The sequence below is a fragment of the Phyllobates terribilis genome, unplaced genomic scaffold (assembly GCF_046119375.1).
Source record: "Phyllobates terribilis strain yellow unplaced genomic scaffold, ASM4611937v1 Scaffold_1__5_contigs__length_1240528914, whole genome shotgun sequence".
Taxonomy (NCBI): Eukaryota; Metazoa; Chordata; class Amphibia; order Anura; family Dendrobatidae; genus Phyllobates; species Phyllobates terribilis.
The window spans coordinates 1,040,515,036-1,040,531,041 of NW_027362761.1; the positions used below are offsets into that span (position 1 = coordinate 1,040,515,036).

At 44.9% G+C, this 16,006-nt stretch overlaps 1 protein-coding gene across 2 annotated transcripts in view; it reads right to left on the reverse strand.

The window, feature by feature from the left end:
- Window positions 1-15,773, reverse strand: part of LOC141157621 (uncharacterized) — a 143,601-nt gene extending 127,828 nt beyond the window's left edge. The window contains exon 1 of one of the 2 annotated variants that reach the window (XM_073645117.1): window positions 15,670-15,773. The gene's annotated coding sequence lies outside the window, so the exon portion shown is untranslated. Of the gene's footprint in view, window positions 1-15,605 lie in introns of both variants that reach the window. The other variant, XM_073645125.1, reaches the window with a different exon arrangement.
- Between the last annotated feature and the right edge of the window lie 233 nt (window positions 15,774-16,006).

The window sequence follows — 16,006 nt, forward strand, 5'->3', positions numbered from 1 at the left end:
TGCTGTTGTCTGAGAAAATTTTTACATGATTTCCTCTGAGCAAATGCTGACATCTTTGAAGAGTCTCCCAGACTGCCTTTAGCTCCCTGAAATTTGACGACCTGTGTTGTATCTCCTTGGGCCACATCCTTTGTAGATATCTGTTTCCTATGCTTGCTCCCCAGCCTTTTTGGCTGGCATCCGTATGGATCTGGATTGAAGGAAGAAGGATCCAGTCTACTGCATTTTCTAAGTTTGAAAGGTCTGTCCACCAGGAAAGGGAGTTTTTTAGCTCTCTTGACAGTCTCATTTTCTTGTCTAACCCCGATGGTAGTCTGTTCCAAACTGACAGGATCGACTTCTGTAACGGCCTTGAACGGGCCTGTGCCCATTTCACGCTCGGAATGCATGAGGTCATCAGTCCTAAGATCCGCATGGCGTATCTGATTGAGGTGGTCTTCCGTTTCTCGAAGTTGTATATTTCCAGTTTTCTTTTTTTCTCTTTTCTCCTGGGGCAAGGAGGACTTTTGAAGACTGGAATCTAAGAGTACCCCTAGAAATACTTTTGTAGTACTTGGATGGAGGCTTGATTTTTCCCAATTGATGTTCCACCCCAAATATTCCAGGGTTTCGATCGTATGCTCTGGTTGACTGAGAAGAAGAGACTCTGACTCTGCCACCAACAATATATCTTCCAGGTAAGGGATGATTATAATCCCCTGTGTTCTTAAGAAGGCCGCTACTTCTGTCATAACCTTTGTGAATATTCGGGGGGCCGAGGACAGACCGAAGGGTAGGCAAGTGAATTGAAAGTGGTGTACTGTGTCCTCCTGCTCTAGAGCGAACCTTAGGTATTGCTGGTGACTTGGGTGAATTGGAACATGCATCCTTGAGGTCTAGGGTGCACATTACCGATCCCTTCTCTATCAATGGAATGCTGGTTTTTATAGTTTCCATTTTGAACCTTTTGTATTCCACCCACTGGTTTAAGGGCTTGAGGTTTATAACCGTACGGCGTTTGCCCGAGGGTTTTAACACCGAGAAGAGGGAGGAATAATGGCCTAAACCCTGCTCTGAAGGGGGGACCTGTTTCACCACGTTTAGGGATTGAAGGACTAATATATCCTGCCATAAACTTTTGAGATCTACGGGGGAGCGAGGACGAGTGATTTGGAAATGACGAGGAGTGGCATGGGAGAAGTCTATTTTGAAACCTTCCCCTAAGGAACGTAGGATCCATTGATTTTTTGTAATGGATGCCCACTTGTCCTGAAAGAAAAGAAGCCTGCCCCCTACTCCAATGGCGTCATGGTCTAGCTGGGGCTCCAGAGGCGACCTGATCTGCTCTGTCCTTTCCTCCCTTCCTGTAAGACCATCTCCCCGTCTTACCCTTACCCCTGTAATCACGTTTAGGGGATCGACGGGGTCCACGAAAGGGCCGGTATCTTTTAACCCTATCCTCGGGAAATCCTTTTTTCTTGTCGGATGCTCTTTCTAGGATCTCGTCTAACACTGGACCAAAGACACGAGCACCCGAAAAGGGAATTGAGCACAGTTTATTCTTTGAGTGGCTATCCCCCGACCACGTCTTTAGCCATATTGCCCATCTAGCTGTATTAGATAATACGCTACATCTAGCTGCGAATCTGACCGATTCGGCCGAGGCATCAGCCATGAATTGCGTTGCCAGCTTTAACATGGGAAGAGAGTCTGATGGCATCTCTACAGGGGAGTCCGACCTAATTTGATCTGACAGCTCATCCAACCAAAGGCACATGGATCTTGCCACTGAAGTGGCAGCGATATTTGACTTAATTATTGCTGCTGAGGCCTCCCAACTCCTCTTGAGCATGCTCTCTGCCTTCCTATCCATTGCATCCTTGAGGCAAGACGAATCCTCAAAGGGGATGGATGTTTTCTTAGCCACTTTCGCTATTTTGACATCTACTTTAGGGATTTCCTCCCAAAGTTTGACGTCCTCCGGATTGAAAGGAAGACGGGATTTAAAGTCTCTTGGCACAATGAGTCTTTTCTCCACCTCTTCCCATTCCTCCATAATCATTGATTTTAAATGCTCATTTACAGGGAACACTCTATTTCTCTGAGATCTCAGACCTGCGAACATTTCATCTTGTCTGGAATGGGAGACCTGAGTGTCCTCCAAGTTCATAGTATGCCTGACGGACTTTAATAGTTCATCCGTATGTTCCGTAGAGAAGACATATTTCTTTCTCTCTTGTGAGGGTAACTGAGAGAAGCGATCCTCATCCACTTCTAGACTGTGTTCTGATGCGGAATCTGAATATTCTCCTTCCTCAGACACCTCTTCCATCTCCCACCTAGGCGTTTTCTGGCGAGGAGAGGGTTGAACTATTTGGGGTGACGGCTGTGTACGGGAAGGCACGAGGCTCGAGACTGTACTCTGGACCTCCTCACGTATCATAGATCTTATATCCGTCAAAAAGGAAGTTTTTTCTTCCTTTAGGACCTCGGCTATACATTTTTTACACAACCGCTTTTTATATGAGTCCTGAAGCTTCATGTTACAGTCTACACATCGTCTTGATTTTTTGGAAGAAGATCCAGACCTCTGGGTTCCCCTCTCCTAATCCATAAAAAATATAAAAGGACACCGGAGATTTACTATAAAAACCTGTCCTAGAATATTCCGATTTATCCAGAGAAGGGCCTAAGGCTGTACTCACACTGCCCAGGGACTCTGAAGGGGCTTCTGACCGTGAAGGATTAGCTTCCATGGTGTCAGAGTGTGTGTGGCTGAGGTGTACCCTTTTATAGGGTCTTACCTGATCCAGATGGTAGCCACGCCCCAAACGATAATCGCTATTCTTAATGCAGTGGAGGCTCACCACTGCCTCCGGGCACCTGTGCGTTCTGGGTGCCGGAAGCCCCTCTTCTCAATGCCGGAAGGAGAAGCCCATGTGGCGTGCGCTCCACCCTGGAACGCACGCCGGCCAAAGCGGATGTCCGCTCTTCTGACTTCGCCTCCCGGCGGGAAGTCTCGCACCGCGCTCGTCGTGCGCTCCACCCTGGAACGCACGCCGGCCCCAGAGCGGATGTTCGCCCTGATGACTCTGCCTCCCGCCGGAAGCCATACACCGCGCTCCTCCGTGGAGTGCACGCCGGCCTTTCAGCCGGTGGGATAGTGCAACGCTCAGAGCCCCCTGTCCGGGGGATACAGCGGCAAGCGGCGGTGTTCTGGCTGAGGGACCCCGCAAAGGGGTATCAGCATGGAGCCTCTGGACCGAAGGAAGGGGAGAGTTCTCAGACCCCCCAATCGCCCTGGCTCTCAGGTAACTTCTATCTTTGGAGAACATCTCCATAACGTCCTGTCCTGCTAGGGACAGGAAAAACACTGAGGGTGTGATGGGGGGGGGGCTTTTAACCTCTCATGTGTTTCCTGTCCCTAGAGGAACAGAGGACTTAACTCCTGTCGTGCTGTTATGATGGACGTACTGGTAAAATGGCAGTATTTTCAGCGCAATTATATGTGATCTGTGTGATGGACAAACCAGTTTTAAATAGCTGGATTTTTAGCGCTGTAATATGGGAAGGACCTGGCTGAATTCTGCAGTGCCAACAAGCAAATGGCGCAGAAAAACGGTGTTCTCTGGATTGCTTTTCAAGCAAATAATGAGGATTAAGATCCCAAAAAAATTATTCCTGGCCCCTGAGACCTGGGCCTTTGTCTAGAAATATCTAACAGCAGCAGAAGGCAGAACTAGAATGGAGCCTTTGATGCTATATGCACTGCAGTCTGCTATGTACACTGCCTGCCTGATATCTCTGGAGATGGATTAGTCCTCAGAAGGACTGTTTGTTGAGATGGATATGTGGAATGTACTTGTTTTCTCCCTACACTACCTAATACACAACCAAATCTATCCCTAACTCAGCAGCACCTCTCCCTACACTGCCTGATTGCGGAGTAGACTGACGAGCACAGCAGTGCCAGGTCTGATATAGACCTGATGATGCTGTGCAGGCATCCAATCACTGTAATGCCACAACCAACACGGCTGCGGCATTACAGTGAGTGGCAGGCAATCCCTGCATGTTGATTGGCGCTCTAAAGAGTGACAAACATGCAGGGAGGGGACCCAAGCATCCGTCCGAGCATCTCGCAAATACTCAGCGAGCTCCGAGCATCTCGAGTACTGAGATGCTCGGGCGAGTACTTGAGAGTATGCTCGCTCATCACTACTAATCACTTATACCGCAAGAGGAACGGCGTAAAAAATAAACTCTAGGGTTAGGGTTGTGCTAGGGTTAGGGTTGTATTAGGGTTGAGATTTTTTCAAAAGTAAAGAAAAAAAAAATGACAATATGGCGACCAGTCTTGAGCGCAAGTGCTCGCTACTTGAGTTTGCATCGGGTGCTCGGGTATGCACTGAGTATTGTGGGTGTTCGAGTGACATGCTTGAGTCTCTGCCCCATATGCTTTGCGGCCAAAGAAAACGTTGCTGGGATCGCCTACCATGCACGAGCGATCCCTGCATGTTTTTTTTGGGTGTCTAACAACCGTAAAACATGTGGGGCGGGTACTTGAACATGTCACTCGAGCACCCGTGATACATGGTGCATACCAGAGTACCCGATGCAAACTCAAGTAGCGAGCACTTGCGCTCAAGACTAATGACAACGTATTCAATATGATGACCTAATGTTATCAAATTCTGTTGTACCTCTGGGTTCAAAATGTACACTATACCCCTTTATAAAATCCTTGAGGGGTCTAGCTTCCAAAATGGAGTCAATTGTGGGGGGTTTCCACTATTTAAGCACATCAGGGGCTCCCGAAATGCGACATGGCGTCCTCTCTTGATTCCAGCCAATTTTGCGTCCAAATAGTCACACAGTGCTCCTTCCCTTCTGAACCCTGACGTGCGCCCAAACAGTGTATTTTTCCCACATATGGGGTATCAGCATACTCAGGACAAATTGCACAACAGTTTTTAGGTTCCATTTTCTCCTCTTACTCTTGTGATAATAAAACATTTGGGGCTAAAAGATCATTTTTGTGGAAAAAGTTAATTTTTTTTTATTTTCACGGCTCCATGTTATAAACTTCTGTGAAGCACCTGGGGGTTCAAGGTGCTCACCACACATCTAGATAAGTTCCCTGAGGGGTCTAGTTTCCAAAATGGTATCACTTATGGGGGGTTTCCACTGTTTAGGCACATCAGGGGCTCTCTAAACGCAACATGGCGTCCGCTAATTCTTCAAACAAATTTTACATTCAAAAAATCAAATGGCGCTTCTTCCCATTCGTGTTTTTTCCCCACGAATGGGGTATCTGCGTGCTCAGGGGAAATTGCACAACAAATTTTGGGGTCCATTTTTTCCTGTTACCCTTGCAAAATTAAAAAAATTGGGGTCTAAAGTAACATTTTTGTGAAAAAAGTTAAATGTTCATTTTTTTCTTCCCCATTCCAAAAATTCCTGTGAAGCACCTGAAGGGTTAATAAAGTTCTTGAATGTGGTTTTGAGCACCTTGAGGGGTGCAGTTTTTAGAATGGTGTCACTTTTTGGTATTTTCTGTCATAAAGGCCCCTCAAAGTCACTTCAAATGTGAGGTGGTCCCTAAAAAAATGGTTTTGCAAATTTTGTTGTAAAAATGAGAAATCGCTGGTCAACTTTTAACCCTTATAGCTCTCTAAGAAAAAAAAAATTTGGTTCCAAAATTGTGCTGATGTAAAGTAGACATGTGGGAAATGTTATTTAATTAACTATTTTGAGTGATATATCTCTGATTTAAGGGCATAAAAATTCAAATTTTGACATTTTCAAAAATTTTGCCAAATTTCCAATTTTTTCACAAATAAACGCAACTGATATCGAATAAATTTTACCACTATCATGAAGTACAATATGTCACGAAAAAACAATCTCAGAATCAGGGGGATCCGTTGAAGCGTTCCAGGGTTATTACCTCATAAAGTGACAGTGGTCAGATTTGTAAAAATTGTCCAGGTCATTAACATGCAAACCACCCTAGGGGTAAAAGGGGTTAACGTGCAAACTACCCTTGGGGGTAAAAGGAGTTAATGACTTATGATGTACTACGTCAGTCATAAGTAGTCTCCCTGCCTTTGATGCAGACTACCACGCATGTTTCCCTGAAGATAATGCTTGATTTAATCTAACATCGACCAGCTTCCTGATGTCATCATGGAAGAGTGGAAGAGGATTCCAGTTATTTTTCCCATAGGAGACTGAGATTTTCACATGTACTGCAAAACTGGTAGTGATCAAACAATCATAAATGTAAAAAAAAAATGTTTTAAATATAAGAATATAAAATAAAAATTACCTTTTCCCTGTTATAAATGATGGATACAAAAAAATAACTGTGTATTGCCGTGTTCGTAGAAGTTTGATCTATTAAAATACGGAATTAACCCGATTGGTAAAAAAACAAAACCATATAAACTGCATTTTTATGGTTACCTCACTTCCCTAAAAAAAATGTAGTACAAAATCAAAACATCTTATGTGCATGAATTTAAGATCAATAAAAAGGACACTGAAAAAAAACAAAAAAAAAAACAAACATGTTCGTTCAACCCCATCAACAGGAAAATAAAAATGTCACTGGTCCCGGAAAACGCAACATAACGCAAAACTTTTTTTCTCCTTTTACACAATACTTTGAACATTTTATCATCACTTAAATTAAAAAAAAAAGTAAATAAAAATTAATAACGGCCCTGGACATGTATGGTTCCAGGTCATTTTTTAATAGCATAATAAATGCCGTAAAAACAAACCCCCAAAACATTTCATCCCTTTAGGAATTATATGATAAAATTAATGGTATCACAAAATTTCAAAACTTTGCTGCTCTTTGGCTTTAGTTTGCTTTAAGATAACAACAACCTGACTCTTTGTTACCCTCCCCAGGTCCAGCTCTCAGTCTCCGCTGCTGCTCCTGGTGTTTATTATCAGCAGCACTGATGTCATGTCGGTAGAGCTGTAGCCAATAGATGAGCTCATGGGCTCTGCCAAGTTTACAGCACGAGCCGCTGAGCTCACCGATTGGCTGCTGCGCTGCCAACGTGATGTCAGTGCTGCAGATGATAAACCCCAGGAGCAGTGGTGGATACTCAGGACTGGACCTGGGGAGGGTGAATAAAGGCCAGTTTTGTTTTGTTTTTTTATACACAATACAAGACTGCAGCCAGGGGACAGACATTTTCCAAGACTGGTACTGAGAAATTTTGATATCTGTTACCATTAAGTTAGCTTCAAGACCTTGTTTAGATGGTTGTACTCTGTGCCAAGCGATATAGGTTCTGTAAGTTTTGTTACATAGAATTGTGGTGGGTCTGAGTACTACAAATGGAATATAAGGTAGTGGGCAACCCCTTTAAACCAAACTGCACTATAATGAGGATTATTTTTTTATTCCATAAATAAATACATTTGGGATAGTTTATTAAGCAGAGATGCAGTTCCAAGTTGCTAATACACATGAAAGCAAGCATTTATTTTGTATGAATTAGAACCAATTCTGTCACCACTAATTAGGTCTATGGCTCTGTGTGACAACTAGCTTTCTGAACACTGCACTCCCCGTTGTTCATATCTCTTCATTGAAATTCCTGATCGGTTCTCTCTTTACGGAAAGACCACATGAAGCCAAGAGAGTCTTTCTACTTGCACAGTGAAAGTGGTTATGGATAGTGAAAAAGGTGCTTGATAACAAAATGGTATATTTACTAAACCCCATGTGAACGGTATGGCTAAAATAGATGAACCCAATACAACCCAATGAAGGTTATAAGCACATGTCTACTTTAGTTGATTTAAAAAGAAAATTATTTATAAACATCTTATTTGTCCCTTAAAGGGAACCTGTTACGTCCTAGTTGCTATGTACACTGCCCCCATAGCGTTGTTAGTGATGCAATGTCCATCACTAACAAGCTGTTTTTATGAAAATCGGTGGTAGCATAATGATGTTATAAGTTTTATATACTTTGTCCTACCTGCTCGTATTCAGTAATAGGGGTGTGATTCTCACATTAAGTCATGGGCGGTCACCGCATTCAGTTAGTGCTGGCGTCACCCATGAGATTTGAATACTGCTCCCTGCAAGCGCTAGGTTTGAGGGGCGCATGCGCATTTGCACACGTCGGGCCGCTGGTCCGGCGTGTGCGCAATGAGGCTGTGTGATCAAGACACCCTCAATAAAGGAGTGGTTCCGCAGGTGGGGACCACAGACCACATCTCAGTACCAATGCTTTCTGGCTGATGTTTTGGTCACTTTTGAATGTTGGTTGTGCTTTCACACTCGTGGTAGCATGAGACGGACTCTACAACCCACAGAAGTTGCTCAGGTAGTGCAGCTCATCCAGGATGGCACATCAATGCGAGCTGTGGCAAGAAGGTTTACTGTGTCTGTCAGCGTAATGTCCAGAGGCTGGAGGCACTACCAGGAGACAGGCCAGTACACCAGGAGATGTGGAGGGGGACGTAGGAGGGACACAACCCAGCAGCAGGACCGCTACCTCCGCCTTTGTGCAAGGAGGAACAGGAGGAGCACTGCCAGAGCCCTGCAAAATGACCTCCAGCAGGCCACAAATGTGCATGTGTCTGCACAAAAGGTCAGAAACCGACTCCATGAGGGTGGTATGAGGGCCCGACGTCCACAGATGGGGGTTGTGCTCACAGCTCAACACCATGTAGGACGCTTGGCATTTGCCACAGAACACCAGGATTGGCAAAGTCGCCACTGGTGCCCTGTGCTCTTCACAGATGAAAGCAGGTTCACACTGAGCACATGTGACAGACGTGACAGAGTCTGGAGACGCAATGGAGAGCGATCTGCTGCCTGCAACATCCTTCAGCATGACCGGTTTGGCAGTGGGTCAGTAATGGTGTGGGGTGGTATTTTTTTGGAGGGCCGCACAGCCCTCCATGTGCTCGCCAGAGGTAGCCTGAATGCCATTGGGTACAGAGATGAGATCCTCAGACCCCTTGTGAGACCATATGCTGGGGCGGTTGGCCCTGGGTTCCTCCTAATGCAGGACAATGCCAGACCTTATGTGGCTGGAGTGTGTCAGCAGTTCCTGCAAGATGAAGGCATTGAAGCTATGGACTGGCCCGCCCGTTCCCCAGACCCGAATCCGATTGAGCACATCTGGGACATCATGTCTCGCTCCATCCACCAACGTCACGTTGCACCACAGACTGACCAGGAGTTGGCGGATGCTTTAGTCCAGGTCTGGGAGAAGATCCCACAGGAGACCATTCGCAACCTCATCAGGAGCATGCCCAGGCGTTGTAGGGAGGTCATACAGGCACGTGGAGGCCACACAGAATACTGAGCATCATTTTGACTTGTTTTAAGGACATTACATCAAAGTTGGATCAGCCTGTAGTGTGTTTTTCCACTTTAATTTTGGGGGTGACTCCAAATCCAGGCCTCCATTGGTTAATAAATTTGATTTCCATTGATGATTTTTGTGTGATTATGTTGTCAGCACATTCAACTTTGTACAGAACAAAGTATTCAATGAGAATATTTCATTCATTCAGATCTAGGATGTGTTATTTGAGTGTTCCCTTTATTTTTTAAGCAGTGTATTTTAGGAGCTGGAGTCGGTCCATTTTATACCAACTCTGACTCCACAGCCCTGATAATAATAAAAAAAACTAAAAAAAACTTAAAAGCCATTCCACCAGCGCCAATGTATACCCAAGTCAGGACAGTTCTAACCTCTAGTATTAAAACCACACCATGTGTCACAATGACCTCAATGTGAATAAAGACCGAACGACCAGGACCCAAGTATGGACACCCAGCAATGGGAAGCTATAAAAAAAGCAATGCCCAGCTCACCTTGGTATACCTTGGCGCTTGTGGCATGGCTTTTAAGTTGTTGTTTTTTTTTTTTATCAAACTGTGTTTACTAAGTACCCATACATTATCTATGTGCACGATTGCTTTTTAATTATTTACAGCAGGGTATATGTTTATTTTGTTTTATCTTAGGTTTTGTCTGTTTAATGGTCAGTGTGACTATGTTCCTACACATTGCATGTATACCAGCGTATACTCCAGTTAATTTCTTTCAGTTTTGCTTTAGGTTTTTGTACTCAGTGCAGGCGCATCCATTTCAGTAGTTTTCCTGCTTCCCCAGTCCTCCTGTTAGGGTCTCCCAGAAAAATGCTCCAGTTTCCCATTGACTTCCAACATACTCGTTACTCAAGTCGAGCCCTTCCGAGCGTCCGACCTGCCTGAGTTGTTTTTTTTTTATCCATTCAATTGAAAAAAAAATAACCATAAGACAAAGACATGAAATGCACATACATTTTACCTGCCAGCACAGCGTTTTTCATGCAAAGAAAGAAAACATTGCAAAAAAGCCCTTTATGAACATACCCTAAGGCTGTGTGCCCACAATGTGTTTTTTAAGCGTTTCCGCAGCGGCAAAAACGCTGCAGAAACGCTTAAAAAACGCTTGGTAGAAGGCCTGCCATGTTCCCCAATGATAATCCGCATGTGCTGTGCACATGCTGCGGAAATTTCCGCTGCAGGTTATCATTGCGGAAAAATCTGCAGCACTACCAATTATTTTGCGAAAGCGCTGCGTTTTCGCCGCCATTGACTTGCATTGGAACGCATGGATCATCACCGCATTTGTACATGCAGAATACAAACAAGCGTTTTAATGTGCGGATGGTACCCGGGTCAAGAGGACAGGAGACTCTCCTCCAGACCCGGGCACCATAGAACCTGTAAAAAAAAGACTAAAATAAAAAATAAAATATTATACTTACCTTCTGATGGCCCGCAGTGCACTTGTCTTCGCTTGCCTGCAGATCGCGGTGGACTGAAGGACCTGCGCTGACATCATAGTCATGTGACGGCAGGTCCTTCAGTGTACCGCGAGCTGCCGGCAAGCCAGGACGGAGCGAATAAAGACTCCGGGGGCCATCAGAAGGTAAGTATAGATTTATTTTTTTATTTTTTAACATTCTTTAAGGTCACACTATATAAATCCATGCCGTTTGCATAGATTTATATAGTGTGACCAAGTTGTCAAGCACTTTCCAACTGATGCTAAAATCGCTTGGAAAGCGCTTGTCAATCCGCATGCGGAAATGCATGTGAAGAACGCTTCACATCCGCATGTCCCTGGCAGGAAAAACACATGTACAATCCGCATGCGTTTTTTCTGCCAGGAAGATGTAGAAATGCTCAGGAAAAAATCCGGAGCATTTCTGCATCGTGGGCACATAGCCTAAGGCTATGTGCACACGATGCAGAAATGAAGCAGAAAATTTCTGCATAATTTCTGCATCTCCCTGGCAGAAAAAACGCATGCAGATTGTGCATGCGTTTTTCCTGCAGAATACATGCGGATCCACATGCAGATTCACATGCGTTTCCGCATGCAGATTGACAAGCGCTTTCCAGGCGATTTTAGCATCACCTGGAAAGTGCTTGACAACTAGGTCACACTATATAAATCCATGCAAACAGCATGGATTTATATAGTGTGACCCGAGAGAGTGTATATACTTACCTCCGATGGCCCGCGCTGTCCTGCTTACACTCCGTTCTCCCGGCTGCCGGCAACTTTGAATTGAAAGACCTGCCGACGTCAGCGTCACGTGACCCGTCACATGACTCTGACGTCAGCGCAGGTCCTACAACTCACTGCAAGTGCCGGGAACCAAGCGGGAGCGCTGCGCGGGCCGACAGAAGGTAAGAATACATTTATTTTTTATTTTATTCTTTTTTTACAGCTTTTTTAATGGTACCTGGGTGTGGATGAGACTCTCCTCTCCTCCACACTCGGGTACCATCCGCATATTAGAGCGCGCCAATAGCGCAAGTACAGATGCTGTCTTGCGGAATTGGCGCGTTCTAATGCAAGTCAATGGCGGCGAAATCGCCGCGTTTCCGCAAAATTAATTGACATGCTGTGGATTTTTGATCGCAGCGTTCACGCTGCGGAAAAATCCGCATCATGGGCACAGCACATGCGGATTTCCATTGGGTAACATTGCTGCCCTTCTACCATGCGTTTTTCATGCGCTTCCGCGGCGTTTACGCAACTGCAAAAACGCTGCGGAAACGCATGAAAAACGCATCGTGTGAACTCAGCCTTACAGTTGATACCACAGCTGACAATGAGACATCCTTGGAATTGTTAACATGCCCAAAATGTTTAACTTATCCTTGTAAAGTAAATTATTTGGCAGTAATGTATACTTTCCATACTACCTTCCAGGCCTTTACATTTAGCTGTACTTTTATGGGGCTGTTTTTTTTCTCCCACAAGCTATGATAAGTAAAAGGCAAAGTTTCCCTGACTATACAGCTCCATGTGCGAGACCAAAGTGCTCCACCCGTAAACTAACATACAAATGCTTAAATGGAATCTCCAGGAATAAAGAGAGAAAGAAAGTGTCATTAGACATTTTTCCTTTTTTATTTCTTTTTTTTTTTAATTCCCAGAGACCCTATTTTACGCCTTGGTGCATATTGATGATGATAAGTGTATGTCCACGCCCAGGTCCGCGTGCATAGAGCGTTCCTTGGATCTGTTATCCACTCAACACATGGCAAATGTCGGCTGTGTTACACAGCTAGCATCTGCCTGTAACAGCAGCAAATACAGACAGCGCCAATCACTGATGTTTATCCACTTAGATGCCGCTGTCGGGTATTGCACTGTTTAGTGCAATACCCGATCTCCTATTACGGCATAGGAGACCATCATTTCCAGTGTACAAATTAAGCAATCAAAGTATTGCACTCTTAATGGGACACATATTGATTTTTTATTATAGTTTCCCCAATTTAAAGGGAATCTCTCACCCACTCTGAGACTTATCAGACCTCTGATATGGGCAAACAGGTGATAGAAATGTGAATCTATACGTACCTGTATGGCCCATATTCCAGGTCTGATTGCTTTGAAAATGCTTTTTATAAAATCATTTTACCTATGCTTGGCGTCCTGAGGATGGCAAGAAATCCCTGCCTACTTAATTAATTTCAATATCCCCCCTTTCCCCCCGCACGTCACAGTGCCTTGTGACGGGCAGTTCCCGTGCCAGATCTGTGCAATTTACCTGGTACGCAAGGGGAGGGGGGGGGGGGGATATTGAAATTAATTAAGTAGGGGGGGATTTCTTGCCGTCCCCCGGTTGCCAAGCATAGGTAAAAAGATTTTATAAAAAGCATTTTCAAAGCAATCAGACCTCTGCTATGGGCCATACAGGTAAGTATAGATTCACATTTCTATCACCTGTATGGCCATATTAGATTCCTGATAGGTCCCAGGGGGGTGACAGATTCCCTTTAAAAATAAATAAATCAAATTAAAAAAAAATAGGTGGTGTCACCGCACCATAAAAGTCTGATCTATGAAAATAAGCGAAAGAAAGAGAAAAAAATATAATATAACATAAAAAGATTTCAGATTGCATTTTTTTTCAGAGAGGTGCCTTAAAAATGCCAATCAAAACATCACGTATACTCCAAAACGAGGTCAATAAATACACCAACTCCCACACACAAAAAAAGCTATACAAGTTTGGTATTTGCGTATTCATATATCATCAGGTCAGTTTTAGCACAGCTGTAAAAATAGAACTCAAAAAAACATTGAGGAATGTTTTTTTCCCCCACCGCTTCAGTTTTTACCATTTTTCTGTACATTAAAGGGTGACTTTGAAAAGTAAACTTGGTAGAAGGCCTGCCATGTTCCCCAATGATAATAAGCATGTGCTGTGCACATGCTGCGGAAATTTCCGCTGCGGATTATCATTGCGGAAAAAAACGCAGCACTACCAATTATTTTGCGGAAGTGCAGCGTTTTCGCCGCCATTGACTAGCATTGGACCGCATGGAATCCGCATCACTAGATCTGTACATGCGGATTCCATGCGTTTCAATGTGCGGATGGTACCCGGGTGTGGAGGACAGGAGACTCTCCTCCGTACCCGCGTACCATAAAACCTATTAAAAAAAGAATAAAATAAAAAATAAATATTATACTTACCTTCTGATGGCCCCCATTGTGCTTGTCTCGGCTTGCCGGCAGCTCGCGGTGGACTGAAGGACCTGCGCTGACGTCATTTAGTCATGTGACGGGTCACGCGACCGCTGACGTCGGCAGGTCCTTCAGTGTACCGCGAGCTGCCGGCAAGCCGAGACGCATCGGATAAAGAAACCGGGGGCCATCAGAAGGTAAGTATGATATTTATTTTTTACCATTCTTTCGGTCACACTATATAAATCCATGCCGGTTGCATAGATTTATAAAGTGTGACCAAGTTGTCAAGCACTTTCCAAGTGATGCTAAAATTGCTTGGAAAGCGCTTGACAACCCGCATGCGGAAATGTATGTGAAGAACGCTTCACTTCCGCTTGTCCCTGGCAGGAAAAACGCATGTACAATCCGCATGTACAATCCGCATGCGTTTTTTCTGCCAGGGAGATGCAGAAACGCTCAGGAAAAAATTCGGAGCATTTCCGCATCGTGGGCTCATAGCCTTAAAGATAATTTTTGGCAGTGCTGGGCAATAGTGTAGCAAGGTGTGATATGTGAGTAAGACCTGACAATCAACTGGAGCCTAAGCTTCCCGCACGGCTTTGGAAACATCGTAATGCTTCATAGAAAAGCAATTGCAGAGCCAGGCTCTGATTCGTGCAGGCTTGGACTGGCCCACAGGAGAACAGGGGAATCCTCCGGTGGGCCACCACCCTCTTATATGAGCAGTATTTTGCATTATATACCTGAATCACTATGTACAGACAGCATCTTATTCATTTACCAATCTACCCAGTTCATTGTTATATAAATCTGTGACTGAGGATAATGTCACATCTGCATTTGGCTGACAAGTGGGGCCCTGGCGTTTGTTACTGGTGGGCCCCTGGCACCCCAGTCCGACAGAAGTCATGCTGCCTGTGGTTTGGGCAGCAGGGATCAGGGGACAGGTTCCCTTTAAAGAACTTAGCAGTAATGTGTGACTTCAGTGGAATCGCTGACAGCCATATGGACCTGTATAGAATAGGCGCATAGCTACGTTTGTGGTGTACGGGGAAGTGTCAAACATGGAAATACAATGTGTAAAAGTGGAAATCAGCCTAAAGTAAATGGTAAAGGTGCTTCTTAGCGGGCGTTTCTTCCTAAACAATGATAGTTAGGTCACAGTACACATTTTATCGTCTTATGTCCTACAGATGTAGCAAAGGTCGTCCTGCCTCACAGCGCACCCTACTGATAACTTGTCACAGGTCCTCACTATAGCCTGGGGCTACACAGCGACTATGACCGCGGCACAGGTCACCATGTGCCGCTGTCACCACACCGCAGCCCTATAAGATTACAGTGGGCGGCATAGTGACCTCTAAAGTACCGCCACAAAAACTCCAAGAGTCCCATATAAAGTCCCATAAACCTTCTGCACCCTCCAAGGTATACCCGTCTGTGCCACTCAGTGCCAGTGTGGCTATGATGCCACAATCACTACAGCCATCTCCATGGGGCACAGTATAAACGTATGGGGGGCACTGCAGCCCAGGAGCCAGCACCAGTGCCCATGTCAGGGGGGCACAGCCCCTCACCCTCACCTACCAGCTACTTTACCAGCCTGTACTCTCAGCACCGCCCGCATTGCCCCTAAACTTTGGCTACTTACTGTGCAGCCGCAGCAGCTTCCGCGAAAGACCATGACAGTCTCCTCAAACCGCCACATCAAAATAGGGGTCACCACACGGCTTTATAATGTAAGACGTGACACAATGACAAAAGCTGTGAACATTTTTTTAGAGAAAACTAGTAAAATAGTTAGTTTACCTCAGCATTACATTTGTTTGTTTGTCACAGTACTTAATAATAATGGATGAAAGGCTTTTATTAATGCTTTATTGTCCCCCATTTACTAGATGGAACAGTCCACAAATAAAAGCAGGGCGGCTCTGGTGTTTTTCCAGTGTTGTCCAGCAGATGGCAGACGAACACTTGTTTGTGCTCTG